Source organism: Schistocerca serialis, chromosome 4, assembly GCF_023864345.2.
Source record: "Schistocerca serialis cubense isolate TAMUIC-IGC-003099 chromosome 4, iqSchSeri2.2, whole genome shotgun sequence".
Classification (NCBI taxonomy): Eukaryota; Metazoa; Arthropoda; class Insecta; order Orthoptera; family Acrididae; genus Schistocerca; species Schistocerca serialis.
In genome coordinates, this window is record NC_064641.1 from 252,610,490 (window position 1) to 252,631,496 (window position 21,007).

Sequence of the window (21,007 nt, forward strand, 5' to 3'; positions counted from 1 at the left end):
GCTTGCTCGGTATACAAATTGAATAACATTGGGGATAGGCTACAACCCTGTCTCACTTCCTTCCCAACCACTGCTTCCTTTTCATGCCCCTAAACTCTTATAACTGCCATCTGGTTTCTATAAAAATTGTAAATAGCCTTTTGCTCCCTGCATTTTACCCCTGCCACCTTCAGAATTTGAAAGAGAGTATTCCAGTCAACATTGTCATAAACTTTCTCTAAGTCTACAAATGCTAGAAATGTAGGTTTGCCTCTCCTTAATCTATTTTCTACGGTAAGTCATAGCATCAGTATTGCCTCACATGTTCCAAATTTTCTACGGGATCCAAACTGATCTTCCCCGAGGTCGGCTTCTACCAGTTTTTCCATTCATCTATAGAGAATTGGTGTTAGTATTTTGCAGCCGTTACTTATTAAACTGATAGTTTGGTAATTTTCACATCTGTCAACACCTGATTTCTTTGGGATTTGAATTATTATATTCTTTTGAAGTCTGAAAGTATTTCGCCTGCCTCATACATCTTGCTTACCATATGGTAGAGTTTTGTAAGGACTGGCTCTCCCAAGGCTATCAGTAGTTCTAATGGAATATTGTCTACTCCCTGGGCCTTGTTTCAACTTAGATCTTTCAGTGCTCTGTCAAACTCTTCACACAGTATCATATCCCCCATTTCATCTTCATCTACATGATCTTCCATTTCCATACTATTGTGCTCAAGTACATCGACCTTGTATAGACTCTCTATATACTCCTTCCACCTTTCTGCTTTCCCTACTTTGCTTAGAACTGGGTTTCCATCTGAGCTCTTGATATTCATACAAGTGGTTCTCTTTTCTCCAAAGGTCTCTTAAATTTTCCTGTAGGCTGTATCTATCTTACTCCTAGTGATATACACCTCTACATCCTTACACTTGTTCTCTAGCCATCCCTGCTTAGCAATTTTGCACTTCCTGTCGATCTCATTTTTGAGATGTTTGTATCCCTTTTTGCCTGTTTCATTTACGGCATTTTTATATTTCCTCCTTTCATCAATTAAATTCAATATTTCTTCTTTAACTCAAGGATCTCTACTAGCCCTTGTCTTTTTGCCTACTTAATCCTCTACTGCCTTCACTATTTCATCCCTCAAAGCTACTCATTCTTCATCTACTGTATCTCTTTCCTCCATTCTTGTCAATCGTTCCCTAATGCTCTCCCTGAAACTCTCTACAACCTCTGGTTCTGTCACTTTATCCAAGTGCCATCTCTTTAAATTCCCACCTTTTTGCAGTCTCTTCAGTTTTAATCTACAGTTCATAACCAATAGATTGTGGTCAGAGTCCACATATGCCCTTGGAAATGTCTTACAATTTAAAACCTGGTACCTAAATCTCTATCTGAAACCTCCCAGTATCTCCAGGCCTCTTCCATGTATACAACCTTCTTTCATGATTCTTGAACCAAGTGTTAGTTATGATTATGTTATGCTTTGTGCAAAATTCTACCAGGTGGCTTCCTCCTTCATTCCTTACAACCATTCCATATTCACCTACTATGTTTCCTTCTCTTTCTTTTTCTACTATCAAATTCCAGTCACCCATGACTATTAAATTTTTGTTTCCCTTCACTATCTGAATAATTTCTTTTATTTCATCATACATTTCATCAACCTCTTCATCATTTGTGGAGCTAGTTGGCACATAAACTTGTACTACTGTGGTAGGCTTGGGTTTTGTGTCTATCTTGGCCACAATAATGCATTCACTATGCTGTTTGAATTAGCTTACCCACTCCCATTTTTTTATTCATTCTTAAACCTACTCCTGCATTACCCCTATTTGATTTTGTATTTATAACCCTGTAGGCACCTGACCAGAAGTCTTGTTCCTTTTGCCAACGAACTTCACTAATTCCCACTATATCTAACTTCAACCTATCCATTTCCCTTTTTAAATTTTCTAACCTCCCTGCCTGATTAAGGGATATGACATTCCATGCTCCGATTCGTAGAATGCCAGTTTTCTTTCTCCTGATAACGATGTCTTCCTGAGTAGTCCCTGCCCGGAGATCCGAATGGGGGACTATTTTATATATGGAATATTTTACACAAGAGGACGCCATCATCAGTTAATCATACAGTAAGGCTGCATGCCCTTGGGAAAATTTATGGCTGTAGATTCGTCTTGCTTTTGGCCGTTCGCAGTACCAGCAAAGCAAGGCCGTTTCGGTTAGTGTTACAAGGCCAGATCAGTCAATCATTCAGACTGTTGCTCCTACAACTACTGAAAAGGCTCCTGCCTCACTACCAAGGGCAATGTCCATGGTTCATGGATAATTACAAATTATAAAATTATAAATCTTTAAACATAACTAGACAGGGCTATTGGACCAAAAATAATCTCTTAAAGTAAAAATACATATATTATCTTCCAGAGTAAATACCTGCCACATCCTCACAGAGCTACTGATGCCTATCTTTGGTTTCACTCTTACGGAAACATTCTCAACAAGAACAGGACATAATTTACTTCTAAATCCAACTGTCTTTAATGAAATAAAAATGAGCTGCATAATAAATTGTTTATCTTATTATGATGATCAAATGGCAACAATAAAACATACCAGCCATTGAAGTTCACCAAGAGCAAAAAAGCAAAATTCCACAGAATTATATATATTGGCTTAGATACATTATTCAAGGACAATTTGCATGGTAAACAATGGGAAGAAGTTTACCAAGGGCACAAAGCAGATGAGAAATTCTATTCTTTCTTTAAAATATTCTTACAACATTAAGAATCCAGTTTTCATCTAAAATGGGTCAGGGACATTTAGAGTGGAAGCCAACAATGGTGACCAGCATCTGAGATCAAAATACACTACTGACCATTAAAATTGCTACACCAAGAAGAAATGCAGATGATAAACAGGTATTCATTGGACAAATATATTATACTAGAACTGACATGTGATTACATTTTCACGTAATTTGGGTGCATAGATCCTGAGAAATCAGTACCCAGAACAACTACCTCTGGCTGTAATAACAGCCTTGATACGCCTGGGCATTGAGTCAAACAGAGCTAGGATGGTGTGTACAGGTACAGCTGCCCATTCAGCTTCAACATGATACCCCAGTTCATCAAGAGTAGTGACTGGCGTATTGTGACGAGCCAATTGCTCAGCCACCATTGACCAGACGTTTTCAATTGGTGAGAGATCTGGAGAATGTGCTGGCCAGGGCAGCAGTCGAACATTTTCTGTATCCAGAAAGGCCCGTACAGGTCCTGCAACATGCGGTCATGTATTATCCTGCTGAAATGTAGGTTTCGCAGGGATTGAATGAAGGGTAGAGCCACGGGTCATAACACATCTGAAATGTAACGTAAACTGTTCAAAGTGCCGTCAATGTGAACAAGAGGTGACCGAGACGTGTAACCAATGGCACCCCATACCATCACGCCGGGTGATATGCCAGTATGGCAATGACGAATACACACTTCCAATGTGCGTTCACCGCGATGTCGCCAAACACGGATGCGACCATCATGATGCTGTAAACAGAACCTGGATTCATCTGAAAAAATGGTGTTTTGCCATTCGTGCACCCAGGTTCGTCATTGAGTACACCATCGCAGGCGCTCCTCTCTGTGATGCAGCATCAAGGGTAACCGCAGCCATAATCTCTGAGCTGATAGTCCACGCTGCTGCAAATGTCATCGAACTGTTCGTGCAGATGGTTTTTGTCTTGAAAAGTCCCCATCTGTTGACTCAGGGATCAAGATGTGGCTGCACAATCTGTTACAGCCATGTGGATAAGATGCGTGTCATCTCGACTGCTAGTGATATGAGGCTGTTGGGATCCAGCACGGCGTTCCGTATTACCCTCCTGAACCCACTGATTCCATATTCTGCTAACAGTCATTGGATCTCGACCAACGCGAGCAGCAATGTCGTGATACGATAAACCGCAATCGCGATAGGCTATAATCCAACCTTTATCAAAGTCGGAAATGTGATGGTACGCATTTCTCCTCCTTACACGAGGCATCACAACAACGTTTCACCAGGCAATGCCGGTCAACTGCTGTTTGTGTATGAGAAATTGGTTGGAAACTTTCCTCATGTCAGCACGTTGTAGGTGTTGCCACCAGCACCAACCTTATGTGAATGCTCTGAAAAGCTAATCATTTGCATATCACCGCATCTTCTTCCTGTCAGTTAAATTTCGCATCTGTAGCACATCATCTTCATGGTGCAGCAATATTTATGGCCAGTAGTGTATGTTTTACCAAAAGAGAGCTTAATGTAAAGGTTAAGGTCTAGCTCTGATCTTGACTTAAAAATACACTACATACAGTATGGAAAAATTCTTCAATGTCTCATCAAAGAGGCAAAAACATGCACAATGTGTAGCGAGCAAGGCAAAGACAATTAGGAGCATTATTAGGCATAAAACAAACACAGCTAGCCAAATGGTATTGAATGACCATTGCAGTGAGAAAGATGGTATCAAATTCAAAACATTTGCTACTAAAATCAATGAATTCTTCCTAAGAGTTGCCGAAAAGAGAAAATAAAATGGTGCACAAAAAACAGATCTGATAAACTTACTTAGGCAATGCATACCCTACAACTGGACATGAGTTTTGCCAACTCATCTCTTAGAGATTTACAAAATTATTAGATCACTAAAAACAGCAACTCATCTGGCTATGGTGGTATTTCAACTGAAGTACTAAAATAATGTTCTGACTTTGTGTTACATGTACAGCCAGTCGATAAGTCAAGGTGTAGTTACTGAAAGACTGGAGCAAGTACTGTAGTAGTAACTTCAATATACAAAAGAGAAACACACACCATTTATACACATAAGCAAGCACAGCTCAGGCACACATGACCACCAACTCCAGCAGCTCATGGTGGAATGCATCTATCATATGGGACACAAGCAGAAATCTGGAGGAGGTGAGGAGGGGGAAGGGATAGTAGCATATGGGTGGTGGGCGAGACGAACACTATCTGGCAGAGAGTGCAGGGACTACAACGCCAACAGGTGAAGCATCAGGACGTTGTGAGCAGCAAGATGGGAAAAAAGCAGCAAAAAAGGAGAGGAGCAGGCAAATATGGACAGGTGCATTGGCAGAGGATGGCAGAAAAGGAGCATGGGAACCGGGGATGGGAAGGAGATGACAGAACATAGGGGGTGGAAACTGTTGGGTGGAGAGTGTGGGGACGGTACATTACCACAGGTTGAGACCTGGATAAGTACAAGAACAGAGAATGTGTTGTGAAGATAACTGCCATCTGTGCAGTTCAGAAAATATGGTGGTGGAGTGGAGGATCCAGATGGCTCGGGTAGTGAAGCAACCATTGAAATTAAGCATGTTATGTTCAGTTGCATGTTGTGTACTTTGCTCTTGGCTGGAGTTTGGCTGTGACCATTCATCCTGCCATTCATCCTGGTGGCCAGCTGGTTGATAGTCACACCTATATAAAAAGCTGTGCAATGATTGCAGCAGAGCTGGTAAATGACATGGCTGCTTTCGCTGGTGGCCCAGCCCATGATCGGGTAGGATAAGCCTGTGACAGGACTAGAATAGGAAGTGCTGTGTGGATGGATTGGGCAGGTCTTGCACCTGGGTCTTCCACATGGATATGATCCTTGTGCCAAGGGGTTGGGGTTGGGAGTGGCATAGAGAAGGAATAGGATGTTGTGGAGGTTGGATGGGTGACAGGACACCACTTTAGGAGGGGTGGGAAGGATCTCTGGTATGATATCCCTCATTTCAGCGCATGATGATACGCAATCAAAGCCCTGCTGAAGGATGTGGTTCAGTTGTTCCAGTCAAGGGTGTTACTGGGTGACAAAGGAGGCATTCCTTTGTAGCTGGTTCCTGGGGGTAATGGGAGGATTGAGGGTGTGAAGGGGAAATGGCATGGGAGATCTGTTTGCGGACTAAGTCTCTAAGATAGTGCCTGCTTGTGAAGGCCTGGGTGAGACCCTCAGCATACGGAGCAAGGGAGTTTTTGTCACTGCACATATGCCATTCCCAGGTGGCCAGGCTGTGTGAGAGGGGTTTTTTGGTGTGAAAGGGATGAAAACTGTCAAAATGCAGGTACCGTTGGTGTTGGTGGGTTTAATATGGACAGAGGTGTGGATGGAGCAATCAGAGAGGAGGAAGTCAACATCTAGGAAGGTGGCACACTGGCATGCTGGGTTGGAGAGACGAGGTGAAATGGATTGAAGACAAGGTGTTGAGTTTGTGAAGGCTGTCTTGGCCCTGAGAGCAGATGACAAATAGGTGATCAACGAACATGAAACAGACTAGAGGTTTGGCATTCTGGAAAGCTGGCAATGACTCCTCTAGATGACCCGTAAACAGGCTGGCATAGGAGTGTGTCATGCGGATGCCCATGGTTGTGCTAGATTATGCATAATTGATTGGAAGTGTTGCTCAATGAAGGCCAAAATTCTTCAGTGCAAGCACAATAACCAGCCACAATGGCATGTCCAGCATTGTTGGATTTGTGGATTTTGGGGAGCATGTAGATGGTGGGTGCACAGGGTGTCATAGGAGTGAGCAGGGAAATGGATTCAGGGGAGAGGTTCTGGGAAGGGCCTAAGACTTTAAGTAGGGATTGGAGGTTGTGTTGGACTTCTGGGACGGGATCACTCTGCCAGAGTTTATAGGTGGAGGGGTCAGATAATTGTTGGAGCCCTTCTGCCATGTAGTCACTGCCATTCATAACAACAGTTGTGGAACCTTTGTCTGTGGGTAGAATGACTAAGTCAGGATTTTTTTTGAGACTGTGTATGGTTATTCTTTCTTCTACCAGAAGGTTGGTGTTCTGAGGAAGAGATCTGGGGAAGGATGGTCAGGCTAAGTTGGAGGTAAGGAATTACTGGAAGGTGACCAGCAGGTGGGTAGATGGGAGGGGGCGGGAAGCTCATGGTTGGATGATTGTATGAACTGAAAGAGGCAGGGTTTAATGTTGGAATTAGGTTGGTTGCAGTTGGAGGTATTGGCAGCAAAGAAAAGCTTCCTTTGCAGGTATTGGGAGAAGAAGAGTAGGTCTTTGACAAGTCCAGCATGATTAAACTTTGGTGTAGGGCCTTTGGATAGGTTTTGTTGAGCTGAGGGTTTTGGTGGAAAGGTTAACAACAGTGTTATGGGAATGTTTTGGCGCTGAATCTGGTGGAGAGTTGGTAGGGAGTTTTGGGGGATGTAGCAAGTTTAAAAGGTCAGCTAGGGGTTTAGGTACTATATGAGGGGTGGTTGAGAAGAAACACTGTGGGTAGGATAGGGGTTGGACAGTGATGCCCTGAGGCACTAGTAGGAGATTTTAGCAGATTGGATAATTTACGGAGGTAGTTCTGGAATGATCCTCCAGGAGTTAGAGAGCAAGGGATTCAATTTCAGAGATGTGGTGTATGGAGCAAGGACTGAACAGCAGTAGTATCTTGTGGAGGGAACAGAGATGGTTCTGGGATGCCTATGCCATTGAGATGTGTTTTTGCAGCACCAGGTCTGTGAGGGCCAAGGATTGACAGAATCTGAAAAAGGTGAAAGTCATGTGTTTGGTCAATAAGTCTGTCTGGATGAATGGCCACTGACATAGTGTGGCCAAGAAACAAGTGTACCATCCTGTTGCTAAGCATGCCACCCAACACAGTGTCCTACATTTCAATGACTGCTTCACAGCCTGTGCCATCTGGATCCTTCCTACCGACACCAGCTTTTCTGAATTGTGCAGATGGGAACTCTCACAGCAATATATTCTATGTTCCCATAACCCTTCTAACCTCAGCCTTTGTTAGTCATTGTCCTTATCCATCTAGCCTGTTCCCTGTTTTTACTTCTCTCCTCTTCCATAACCACCCCCCCCTCCCCCACCCCCCACACACACACACACCCTCTCTGCCCAACCCTCCATCTAACCTCCTGACTGCATCTAGCTCGCCTCTCTCCACCTCATCTCTGCATGCTTCCACTAGCAGCACTTTACCAATACCGACTGCTACCCTGCTATCCCTCCCCCTCCCTGCCATAGCATCCTCCTTACTCCCACCCGGTTGCCTCTCCCATCCATGTGCTGCTGCTTGTAGTGTGGCCTCAGCTGCCAAGACTGCAGTCGTGTGTGTGTGAGTTGTGTTTGTGGGAGTGTGTGTGAATATACTGTCTATTTTTGACAAATGTCTTATTGGCTGAAAGCTCACTTTCTAACAATCTTTTGTTGTGTGTATCTGCAACAGAGCATCTCTGCTATATGGTGAGTAGCAACTATCCTTTTCATAATTTGTCTTTTAATTGTGCCTGTCTGCAACTTAATATGTCTTCTTTATGATAAGTAGCAGTCTATCTTTTCCTTCATTGTTGACATTCCTACCTGGAGTTTCCATCATTGTTTGATTTCATCAATAACAAAAGTGAACTGATTTATAATTACAGATTCATCTCCTTCTTTTCTATAGTCTCAATGTGTCCTTTTTTTTTTTTTTTTTTTTTTTTTTTTTTTTTTTTTTTTTTTTTTTTTTTTTTTTTTTTTAGTAGTGTACAATAGAATACTGAACTATCTTTCAGAGGCTTATCTCTTATCAACATCCCATTTTGGACTCTACACACATCAAAAAAAGTTTTGCATCACCTCAGTTCCAAGAGTTCTGGAACCTGTACAGAAAATTGGAATAGAGATCAACATAAACATCATTTCTGCCCTTTTTATTGCTCATAAAAACAACATGTTGCATGTTGTACCACCATACAGAAAGACAGAGGTGGTGGTCCAGATTTCTGTACATACTGATACCTCTAATATCCAGTAGCATGTCCTCTTGCATTGATGCATACCTGTATTCGTTGTGGCTTACTATCCACAAGCTCATCAAGGCACTGTTGGTCCAGATTGTCCCACTCCTCAACGGCGATTTGGCGTAGAATGCTCAAAGTGGTTGGTGGGTCATGTCGTCCATGAACAGCCCTTTTCAATCTATCCCAGGCTTGTCTGATAAGATTCATGTCTGGAGAACATGCTGGCCACTCTAGTCAAGCAATGTCGTTATCCTGAAGGAAGTCATTCACAAGACGTGCATGATTGTTGTCCATGAAGACAAATGTCTTGCCAATATACTGCCGATATGGTTGCACTCTCGGTTGGAGGATGGCATTCACGTATCATACAGCTGTTACGGTGCCTTCCATGACAACCAGCGGCATACATCAGCCCCACGTAATGCCACCCCAAAACAGCAGGTAACCTCCACCTTGCTGCACTCGCTGGACAGTGTGTCTAAGACATTCAGCCTGACCGGGTTACCTCCAAACATGTCTCTGACGATTGTCTGGTTGAAGGCATATGTGACACTCATTGGTGAAGAGAATGTGATACCAATCCTGAGCGGTCGATTCAGTATGTTGTTAGACCCATCTGTATTGTGCTGCACAGTGTCATGGTTGCAAAGATAGGCCTCGCCATGGACGTTGGAGTGAAGGTGTGCATCATGGAGCCCATTGTGCACAGTTTGAGTTGTAACTCAACGTCCTGAGGCTGCACGAAATGATGCATTTCGTCAACATGGTGGCATTGCTGTCAGGGATCCTCTGAGCCATAATCTGTAGGTAGTGGGCATCCATTGCAGTAGTAGCCCTTGGGCAGCCTGAGTGAGGCATGTCATGGACAGTTTGTGTCTTTCCTGGTGGAATGACTGGAAGTGATCGGCCATCGGACTCCCACCGTGTAATAGGTGTTGTTCATGCATGGTTGTTTACATCTTTGGGTAGGTTTAGTGACATCTCTGAACAGTCAAAGGGACTGTGTCTGTGATACAATACCCACAGTCAACATCTATCTTCAGGAGTTCTTGGAACAGAGGTGCTGCAAAACTTTTTTCGATGTGTGTATAAATGCTTCTCTACTGACAAGGTGATATTTGATCTCGCAAATTCTAGTAGAACCAAACAACAAAAATTATCCACATTGGTTTTTCTGTGATTTTGCCAAGCACTTTGATTGCACAGATGATACAAAGGTTATTTGGAAAGGAAGGTCCAAATTGCTGTAGCTAATCAAATAGCTTGTAGACACTGTAATGTGCATGTGCACTGACTCCCAGCATGTCTTGTTTGTCAAATGACCATTTGCATTGGTATTGTTGCAGTGTGCTATTTAAAGGGTCAGTTCAAAACGTTTAAAACAACTAATCAGCCAGCTGACTTTGAAATACAGTAAGTGATTCAGTTTTTGACAGCTAAGAATATTGGGAGTGGAAATTCATTGACAGGTAAGTGAGATGTGTGACTCAATTTGATGAGTGACAGCAGAGTGCATAAGTGGGTGAGAGCCTTCAATGACAGATTGGTAAATGTCCATGATGAACTGCATTCAGGTTGACCATCAGTGATCTCAGAAGATTTAGCCAAATCTATGAACAAAAAGATTCATGAAGACTAGTGATTCACAATTTCAGCTTTTGCATGGGAATTTTAGCATGTAGGCAGAACAACTTTGCACAAAATTGTCTCTGAAAAGCTGCTATTTTCCAAATTGTGTGCACTTTGGGTTCCCAGGCTGCTTACTGATAAACACAAATGGAAAGATTGACATGGGCTCTCAATTTTTTTGGACTGATATCATAAGGAAGGTGATCAATGTTTAGAGAACACTGTCACAGGGGATGAGATGTGAGTTTCCTGGGATGAGATGTGAGTTTCTCATATGACCCCAGTGTCTAGATGTCAGTCAATCTAATGGAATCACATGTCATCACCAATCAAAGTCACGGCCTTTTCATTCAGTCTCAACATGCAAGATTATGGCAACCACATTTTGGGATAGACATGGAGTCTTGTCAGTTAAGTTTATGCAAAAGTGACAACAAATGGCTCTGAGCACTATGGGACTTAACATCTATGGTCATCAGTCAAAAGTGACAACAATAACCACAGCTGCTTACTGTGCTACCCTGACTAAACTTTGACACACAGTACAGAATAAGCGATGTGGCCTTCTGACATTTGGAGTTTTGTTGCTGCCTGACAATGTCGAACACCATTTTGCCTTTCACACCTAAATTTTGACCAGGTCTTTTGGATGTCACCTGTTTCTATTGTTAATATATGTCTCCAGCCACGCAAAGGGAAGACCTTTACTGCCATCCCATTTTAGTTCCCCTAGTGTAATTGTACAAGGGTTATTTGGAAAGTAAGGTCTGATTCTTATAGTACATAAACCATCACAGATTTTTTAAAAAAAAACTGTTTTTATTTAATTCCCTGAATGTTTCTCTATTTTTCTATGTAGTTTCCATATTTTTTTGAATGTTCGTCATAATATTTTGCAAACCTTTGTATCTCAAAGTCAAAACTGGTTGTAATTGGTTGATAACCAACAGCTTAACCCTTAATCCTTCAACAGTTCATTTTACGCAATTCTCAACAAATAAATATGACTTACAGGCACTAGATGCGGAGATCAGTAGACATGCTCCATGTCTAAAGTTACTGGGCATCCAGATGGATAATAAAATCATGTGGCATCGGTTGTGTAAAGGTGGTAACCAAATATCTTGTAGAAGCCTCTTCCTCAATGTATATACTCCCCAAAGGTATTTGTGAGTACTACAAGAGTAAATTTAGGATGAACTCAACAATTCACAGTGTCAACACTAGTAGCAGAAATTATTTCCATATAGACTACCGTATTTACTCGAATCTAAGCCGCACTCGAATCTAAGCCGCACCTGAAAAATGAGACTCGAAAAAAAAAAAAAAAAAAAAAAAAAAAAAAAAAAAAAAAAAAAAAAAAAAAAAATATATATATATCCCGAATCTAAGCCGCACCTGAAATTTGAGACTCGAAATTCAAGGGGAGAGAAAAGTTTTAGGCCGCATCTTAAAATTGGAACAAAGTTGGTCCATTGTAATATGAGACACAATTTAGGTCGAATGAAAGACAATACAGCTACAATAGTTTGGTTTGAGTCGTAAGCTTAGCAGTTAAGCTTTACCAGGTAGCCATTGCTATGTGTCAGGCGCTGCGTCCGTATTTATACGGGTACCCTCCCTTTTTCACGTGCTTCGTGTGGTTTGAATCGATTGCTTATTTTGCTTCGATCTGATAAGTACCGTTTTCTTTGTTATAGGCGTTTACGTCACTCTAAGCTGAAAATGCATTACTGTACTGCGTCATGCAGTGTTTCTTTAAGGCCTGTCGCCGCCCGCGGCATGGCTTGCTTTTGTGCGCGCTACCGCCGCTTACAATTAAAAAAAGAGAGGAATTGTCTCATTAGCGAAACAATGGCAAGTGACTGCTACTTGTTGTTACTTACACTGCTGCTTTCTTTGATAATGATCAACAAGAACCAAATAATAGACTGCGTTTGATAGAACATGTTCTGAACGAGAGTTAGGCAAAAATTTTTCTCAGTTTGAAAATCTTTGCAGCCGCTTCTTTAGTACATCAAATTCTGCACAGAAATTAGTCATTTTAGATTTAAAAATCTAGTCAGTTGCCGTGCTTCATTTCTGACTGTATCACTATTAGGCATAAGAATAATACAAATATAAACATGACACGATACGTATATTCTTCTGCGTTTGCTGTTCTCACTCTAGTTTCGTAGTTTATTAGGCAGACAGGATTTAAATGAGATAGCAGCAAACACGAAAGAATACATGGCAAAATGTTTATATTCGTATTATTCTTATGGTGAAGAGAAAACTGCATGTGATTCAAATTTCATCAGATTCCTATTAGCAACGGTCTTGCCAGTCAGATTTTTCGTAGTACATTGAAATTCTGCTACTTTCGAAGATGAACAATACGGAATTTGTATTTACTTCGTTGGATAATGTATGAAAATGCAGTGGTCGAAACTCGGGGCAGAGAAAAAAAAGCTCGCCTTCCACTTTTTTTTTTTTTTTAACTGACGCAGAGGTTTTGGCGCCAGTATTTATCTCTGTGCCTACAAAGCATGCCTGTGTAGCACTACATATATTCGACGGCAGAAGTTTGTTGTGGCGGCACCTACCAACATTTTTCAGAACTTCCGCTTGCTTTGCACTCGATTCTAAGCCACAGGCGGTTTTTTGGATTACAAAAACCAGAAAAAAAGTGCGGCTTAGATTCGAGTAAATACGGTATGCATCCTTCTATGCATCCTTCCACGGAACAACAGGCAGGAAACTGAACATCCCCAAATACTTAAAAACAAAGTACAATAATAACAACAATGTAGGAAAAGTTCTTCTAAAATTTATCAGTATACTTGGACTCAAGAATGTAAATTTTGTGCAACTCTAATATTTGTATTTGACAGATCTTGCTCTGCCAGTGTGTAGACAGCCAACAGTGTTCTGTGTTAAGTTACATAAATGCTGCATTTGAAATATTACAGAAAAACAGCTGTGTAGTACAAGGAGAGGAGCAGTGGATTTTTTCAAACTAGCTTTTTTTTCTCTAAACATAGAAATATAAAGTAATCTAGAAGTAATTATATTAATTACCAGTGTTAGTAGATTAGAGCCAGTCATCATTTGTTGACAATATATTTGAGAGAAGTAATGGTTACTTCCCCGTGTGGGGTTGCTAGTCTTCCATCGGGCACCTCCCCGGGTGGCGGATTGGGGAATGCTCTCCAGATATGGGGGGTACCGGGGAAATAAAATACCCGGGGTGGACCAAAACTAGCACGGGTAGGGAAGACTCGTTAAGCCATGGTGAAGGCAAATCCCTAGGGGTAGAGTACCCCAAAATCAAGACTCCTGGTCCTCCAGGTTGGGGGTTGTGCAGAGGGCTACCAACCCACTCATGTAAAACAATGGCCGGTCAGGACACTCAAGGTATGCCTCGGAAACAGGACAGAATTTACTGGAACAGAAATTGGCAAAGTTACAAGGATTTCTCTTTTGGTTCGTGGAATGTCAGAAGTCTATACCGCCCAGGAAGCGCACAAATACTAATAAACGAACTAGGAAAATACAAGGTACAACTGGTAGCGCTCCAAGAAATAAGATGGCAGGGAACGGGATCAATGAAAATAGGAGATGGGACAATAATGTATGGAGACTGCGGTCAGCGCCATGAATTTGGAACGGGCTTTTACATTCATAAAACAGCAATCCACACAATAAAGGAATTAAAATCAATTAATAACCGAATATCACACATTACAATTCAGGCTCAGTGGTTTGATATTACATTTATAAATGTTCATGCACCCACAGAAGATAAGGAAGATGACGTGAAAGAAGAATTTTATAGTCAACTGGAACAGACATATAATTCAATAAGTAGACATAATGTAACAATAGTGTTAGGAGACTTTAATGCCAAAGTAGGAAAAGAAGAAATCTACAAACCAACCATTGAGAATTACAGCTTACATGATGAAAGCTCAGAGAATGGTGTGCGACTCATAAACTTTGCAATGGCAAATGGACTCACATTAAGCAGCACAAAATTCCAACACAAACGCATTCATTTAGGGACATGGATATCACCAGATGGAAAAGTAGTGAACCAGATTGACCATGTCGCCATCCAAAGACGATTTCAAAACAGTATTAAAGACATTAGAACTTTTAGGGGAGCAGATTGTGAGACAGATCATATGTTAATCATAGCTCAAATGAAAATAAAGCTAAAAAAGAAACAAAGTACAAATAGGGTTGAAATTAAAAGGTACGATGTAGAAAATCTGGCAGAAGAAAAAATAAAAGAAAACTTTAGGAAATAAATGGAAATTAACCTATCGGAATCTAGACTGACACATAGTGACCAGCAAGACGTGGAAAGTAGATGGAGACACCTCAGAAACAGTATTCAAGATGTAGCTTCCAAAACTATAGGTAAAAGAAAACGAACTAACAAAATCTGGTTTAATATAAAGTGCCAAGAAAGAGTACTGGAGAGGCAAAATGCGAGGAAGGCATGGTTACAAGACATGGACAATATTACACTAAAGGAGAGATACTATAAAATCCGCAAGGAAACACAACGAACTCTAAGACAAGAGAAGAGAAAACACTACAACAACATGGTAAGAGAAGCGGAGGATGATTTTAAGCATCACAGAGCAAGGCAGATGTACCAGAATATAAAAAAGTCCTTGGGAAAATTCACTAAAAGGGAACAGTTTATAAAGGACCATAATGGGAAAATACTTACAAACAGGAATGACATACAAGAAACATGGAAGACATACTTTACACAGCTGCTCAACTGCAATGATCCACAATACTACTTTACATTTGAAGAACCAGATACAGTTGATATACAAGTCACCACACCATCAGTAAATGAAATAAGACAAACAATAAAGAAATTAAAGAACAACAAGGCCTGTGGGGAAGACCAAGTATATGCTGAGCTTTTAAAAAATGGAGGACCACAATTGGAAATAGAACTACATTCCTTAATTGAAACAATTTGGGAGACAGAAAACATACCGGCCGATTGGAAAACTGCAATTATATGCCCCATCTTTAAGAAGAATGATCCCCTTGTCTGTGATAACTACAGAGGAATTGCCCTACTCGATGTCACGTATAAAATTTTGTCGATGTGTATACTACACAGACTGATTCCCATAACCGAAGAACTGATTGGGGACTACCAATGTGGTTTCCGCACTAACAGATCCACTTTGGATCACTTATTCACATTGAGACAAATAAATGAGAAGGCATGGGAATTTAATGTAGATATCCATATTCTATTTATAGACTTCAAGAAGGCCTATGATAGCATACACCGACAGACACTCTTAAACACCATGAAAGAATTTGAAATACCATTAAAATTAATCAACTTAGTTAAAATGTGTTTGGAAGAAACCATATGCAAAGTTAAGACACCTGCAGGAGAAACTGAAAATTTTAAGGTGTACTCTGGACTGAGACAAGGGGATGCCATCTCACCTATTCTATTTAATATTATCTTAGAGAAGATTGATAGAGAATTCACCAAAACTAATCCACAAGGGATCCAACTGCAGGGACAGAACATTACTAGACTTGCTTATGCAGATGATGTAGCCTTAATAAGCACTTCAAAAGCTGAATTAATCAGGATGATGCAAAATTATTACAAAATAGCTGAGAAAGCTAGACTTCATGTGAATGAAGAAAAGACAGAATATCTAGTCATAAGTAAAAAACTCCAAAAGAATACACCACTGACTGTAAATGGTCTCACTTTCAAGGCAGTTGACCACTTCAAGTACTTAGGGAGTCTTTTTAGCAGAGACAATAGAGCAGAAATAGAAATAGACGCCCGTCTAGCAGCAGCTAATAGAACTTTTTACAGCTGTATCAAAATTTTAAGGATGAGATCACTTAGTACTGAATTCAAAATCCGTTTTTATCAGTCAACTATTGTACCAGTAGCATTATATGGATGTGAAGCTATTACATTCAGGAAGAAAGATGAAGAAAAACTGTTGATATTTGAAAGAAAAATACTAAGAAAAATATTTGGACCAATCTTCGATGAAAATGTCATGGAGTGGAGGATAAGGAAAAATGAAGAACTACGGGAGCTGTACAAACATAGTACCATTGTGGAAATGTTAAAGACGAGAAGACTGAACTGGGCTGGTCATGTAGCAAGGATGCCGGAGAACAGACTACCCAAAATAGCATCCACTAAGAAATTAGAAGGAAAGAGAAGAAGAGGAAGACCTCAAATTAGGTGGATGGAGAATATCCGGGAAGATGCAGCTAGGATGGGCATCAACTCTGATTGGACAACAATTTCCCTGGATAGAAATAGTTGGAAGAGGCTCGTAGAGCAGGTGTATGGTCGATAAGGCCTTAGCCACGTGTAAAGTAAAGTAAAGTAAGTAAGTGGTTACTTCTGCTTGTTGCTGTATAACCTAAATTGTTCCACATTCCCAAAGGGATGATGTGATAGGATTTACAGAATGCAATGTATGAAGTACCAGTGTTGAAAACTGGGCTGCTCTCAAGTTTCAAGTGTTCATAATGGCAATATCACTCAGTCCATGGACTCTTGTGGATGACAATGCAAACTGTTTGAAGAATCATTCTGATGGAATTATAGCAAGTTGTCGGCAGCTTGTCCAAAATGTGACACAACAGCACAATGAAAAATCGTGTCAACTGATGAAAACTTTATGTTACATATTATGAAATGAAAACAATTTGGGACAAACTTGTGTCAGTTTTCAAACAAAGATCTGGAATCAGTGTTTACAAGTTACTGCAGTAGTGGTATACTTTGTGGTAAAAATCATCTGATGACATCGTGACACATATGCTAAGACTGAAGACCTTGCACACTGCTTGTAGATTCTAGGTGAGCAAATATCTGATCCAAAGATCATTACAAAAAATTTTGATGAATTTGCCCTCAACATGCAAGTATTTTTTCATTCCATGGGATTCTGTGCAAACAAGTGAATGAGTGAGTGAGTGAACACTTAGCAATCTGATATCCATACTTGCCATTAAAGAAGGCAGGAAAATGCAACTTATAAACCAGAAAATTTAGCCTATGCAGTGAATAATAGCTGTAATAAAATTTCTGGTAAATTAAACAAAGTGATGTATGTATCAATGTTCCCATGAACTAGAGCCCTGGATCTGTGACTGCAGAAGAGCAAAAGCAGCAACTATAAAGAAGACATCAAATCACAGGATAAACTCTCATTAGGTAGGCAGTATTAACTGCAGGTGTTTCTGGAGCAGCTGGGGAAGCACAGTATATGGAGTCAAGAGCAAGTGATCACATGTCAAATCAGCACTCATGGTTTACCTCATACTAAGAACCATCTTACATCTGGAGATATTAATATTCTGGCCTACTGTGGAAAGGATGGAAGGAGAAACACATTTGCAAGGTTTTGAAAGGTAAGACACATGACTCTGATGATAAAGTGTGTAAATTTCTAAAGGATGAAAGTGTTTTTGCAGTGGAAGAGAAAAAAACAAACATTTTAAAATAAAATTTAAGGTTATGTTGCCTCTTGTGAACTTCTCTTTTCATGGCACAAAAGACTGGCACATCAGTATACACAAATTAAACAAAATTTCCAAGACAAGTTTTCAAGATGAGGGCTGTTTAGTGTAAAGACTGCATTATTGATCAAATCATAAACTGCCATTTCCATCAAGTGATACCAAACAATAGCTAATAGGTAACCTTTTGCATATTATGGTAAAATGCAAGAAAATTTCTTGCAATATACTCTAAGACAAGAAAAGGACACACTACAAAGGAATTATCTGAATGGGATGGAAATCTGTAGATGTGATATACATATACAAACAAATAATTGCAATTTCTGAAAAATTGGTTGATTTATTCAAGAGAAAGAGCTTACAAACTAAGCAGGTCAATAATACATTGGTCCACCTCTGGTCCTTACGCAAGCACTTATTTGGATTGGCATTGCTTGACAGAGTTTTTAGACATCCTCCTGAGGGACATCATGCCAAATTCAGTCCAATTGGTGCACTAGGCTGTTAAAACCCCAAGCTGGTTCGAGAGCTCTGCCCATAACAGTCTAAATGTTCTCAAGTGGTGAGAGATCTGGTGGCCTTTGTGCCCGAAGCAGGATTTCGCAAGCATGAAGACAATAAGTAGAAAATCTTGTTGTTGTGGGTGGGCACTACCTTGCTGAAATGTAAGTCACTGATGGCTTGTTATGAAGGGCAACACAAAACAGGGCTTAGAATATTGTCTGTATACCACAGTGCTGTAACGGTGCCATGGACAACAACCAAAGGAGTCCTGCTATGAAATGAAATTTGCTATCAATGTATGTAATGTAACACAGCTGTTTTATCAGATATGTAAGAGTTTATGTTGTCAGTCATGTAAATACTACTGTTGTTTCCATTCACATGTAGTCTGTGATGAAGTTACGTACTCCAGCCAAATTCATATAATGATACTACACAAAGAGAATGTTAGCAATTTTGAGAATAAAGTAATTAATCATTAGTCAAAACCTAATGACCATATATTGTTAGTACTGTTTCTTTTATGAATTTTAGATATAATTCTTGAATGTTTTATTATTTTGAGCAATCCACCTGCTTTTATATTTCAATACCTATAGTGCAGTGCAATTTAATTAATATTAACTCTTGCAACTGTAAATTCATCAAAATTGTAAATTCAACAATATGTATGCAAATATTGCTTACTGAGAATGTATGAATGATCATGTGCCTTAATATGTCTCAGTCTCGGGCTCAGTCTTTGTCAATACTATGTCCATACCAGCTAAAATATTTTATAACATCACTGAATTTAATTAAAAATGGAATTAAAAGTTTAACAATGTGTTTGCATTTTCATTAGAACACCAAAAAAATTGTTTCACTCTACTGAAATCCTAGTAAACATTCTTCCATAAGAAAGAAAAATCCACCTCCATTGCTGATGGATGAAAGTCAAGTAGAGTGAATACTTATTGTACATTACTGCTATCCAATTTGAATGCTCTTTTCACTTAATGACAGCACAACAAAGAGTTGCAGTCACCACATTTATATATTAAAAAAAAAAAAAAATGGTGGGATATAGTGGCATTACAAGTCACTGAACTGGAAGAGTGTCTTTGGCCATTTTGTTTCCTACTGGCAATAATAGCTAGAGGAACTGGTAATGTGCTAAATCACATGTCCTACAATCACAGTCTGCTCCTTGTACTGCCATGCAGGCAGCAATCGGTCAGTTTGAACCAGCCTAACGCCTAATTTGTGACTAGTGTCTACTGTGATGGATGTTGTGTGTGGTGTGAATTAATGTGTGTTATATCAAGTTTATCCAAGGGCAACAATAATGATGAGAATGATCTTCATGAACACTCTTGTAAGAGACCTCGTTGATCCACATATGAAGCAATGACATTCTACTGGACCCTCGCCATAAGAGTTGAGTGACACTATCAGAAGAATACTACACAAAAAAATATGGAAAAAAAGTTTGAAAAATTAAAAACATGTGCCTTTTAGCCTCCTTGTTTAAAGAGGACAACAAGAAATCTGGTAAATAATGTGGTGTTCTGATTTGTTTGGAGCATTATAGGAGGAAATGTATGAAATGTGAGCAGGCTGAAAGTGTCAGAAAATTAACTAAGGGCTTCATACAAATGGAAACAATCACTTCTTACCTCATCTTTTAAAATTAAAATTCAGCAATGTCTATTCCTTTATATCATTATGGAGCGCAACAGTTGGCCTCCATTGAAATGACGAGTAGTGAACTCAAAACTGACGTAACATAAAATTGCTTGTAACTGACAAGTGTGTTCATATACTTATGTCATGAAACTGTATTTTTAACTTCCTGATGATAATCTATGCCTGAGAAGAGACATATCTATGTACTGTTATTTTAGTGACATATGAAACAAAAATATTTTGCAATATTTTGTATTTTTGTAATTGTCATAGTGTTTTAAATCCTGAATTGTTTAATAAAATAAAATTTTTCACAAAGTCTGTTTCCCAGAAGTATAATGAACATTGAAATGACGAGTAGTGAACTCAAAACTGACATAACATAAAATTGCTTGTAACTGACAAGTGTGTTCATATACTTATGTCATGAAACTGTATTTTTAACTTCCTGATGATAATCGATGCCTGAGAAGAGACATATCTATGTACTGTTATTTTAGTGGCATATGAAATAAAAATATTTTGCAATATTTTGTATTTTTATACTTAACAAAGTGTTTTAAATCCTGAATTGTTTAATAAAATAAAATTTTTCACGAAGTCTGTTTCCCAGAAGTATAATGAACAACAGGATGTAATAAAATATACATTCACCAAAACAATGATTTTATACATAAAAAAGAAAAAGGTGTCTACAGACCATAGTACTTAAGATTTAATGTTAAAAGATGACTACAGTCATTGCAGAATGATGTGTTTAATTCAGACTAAATGAAAATTTGAGAAATTTCTTTTCCAGTTTAACTGTTCATAACTGTAATCCCTAGGTATTTAGCTGAAATGACAACCTTTAAATATGAAATATAAGACAG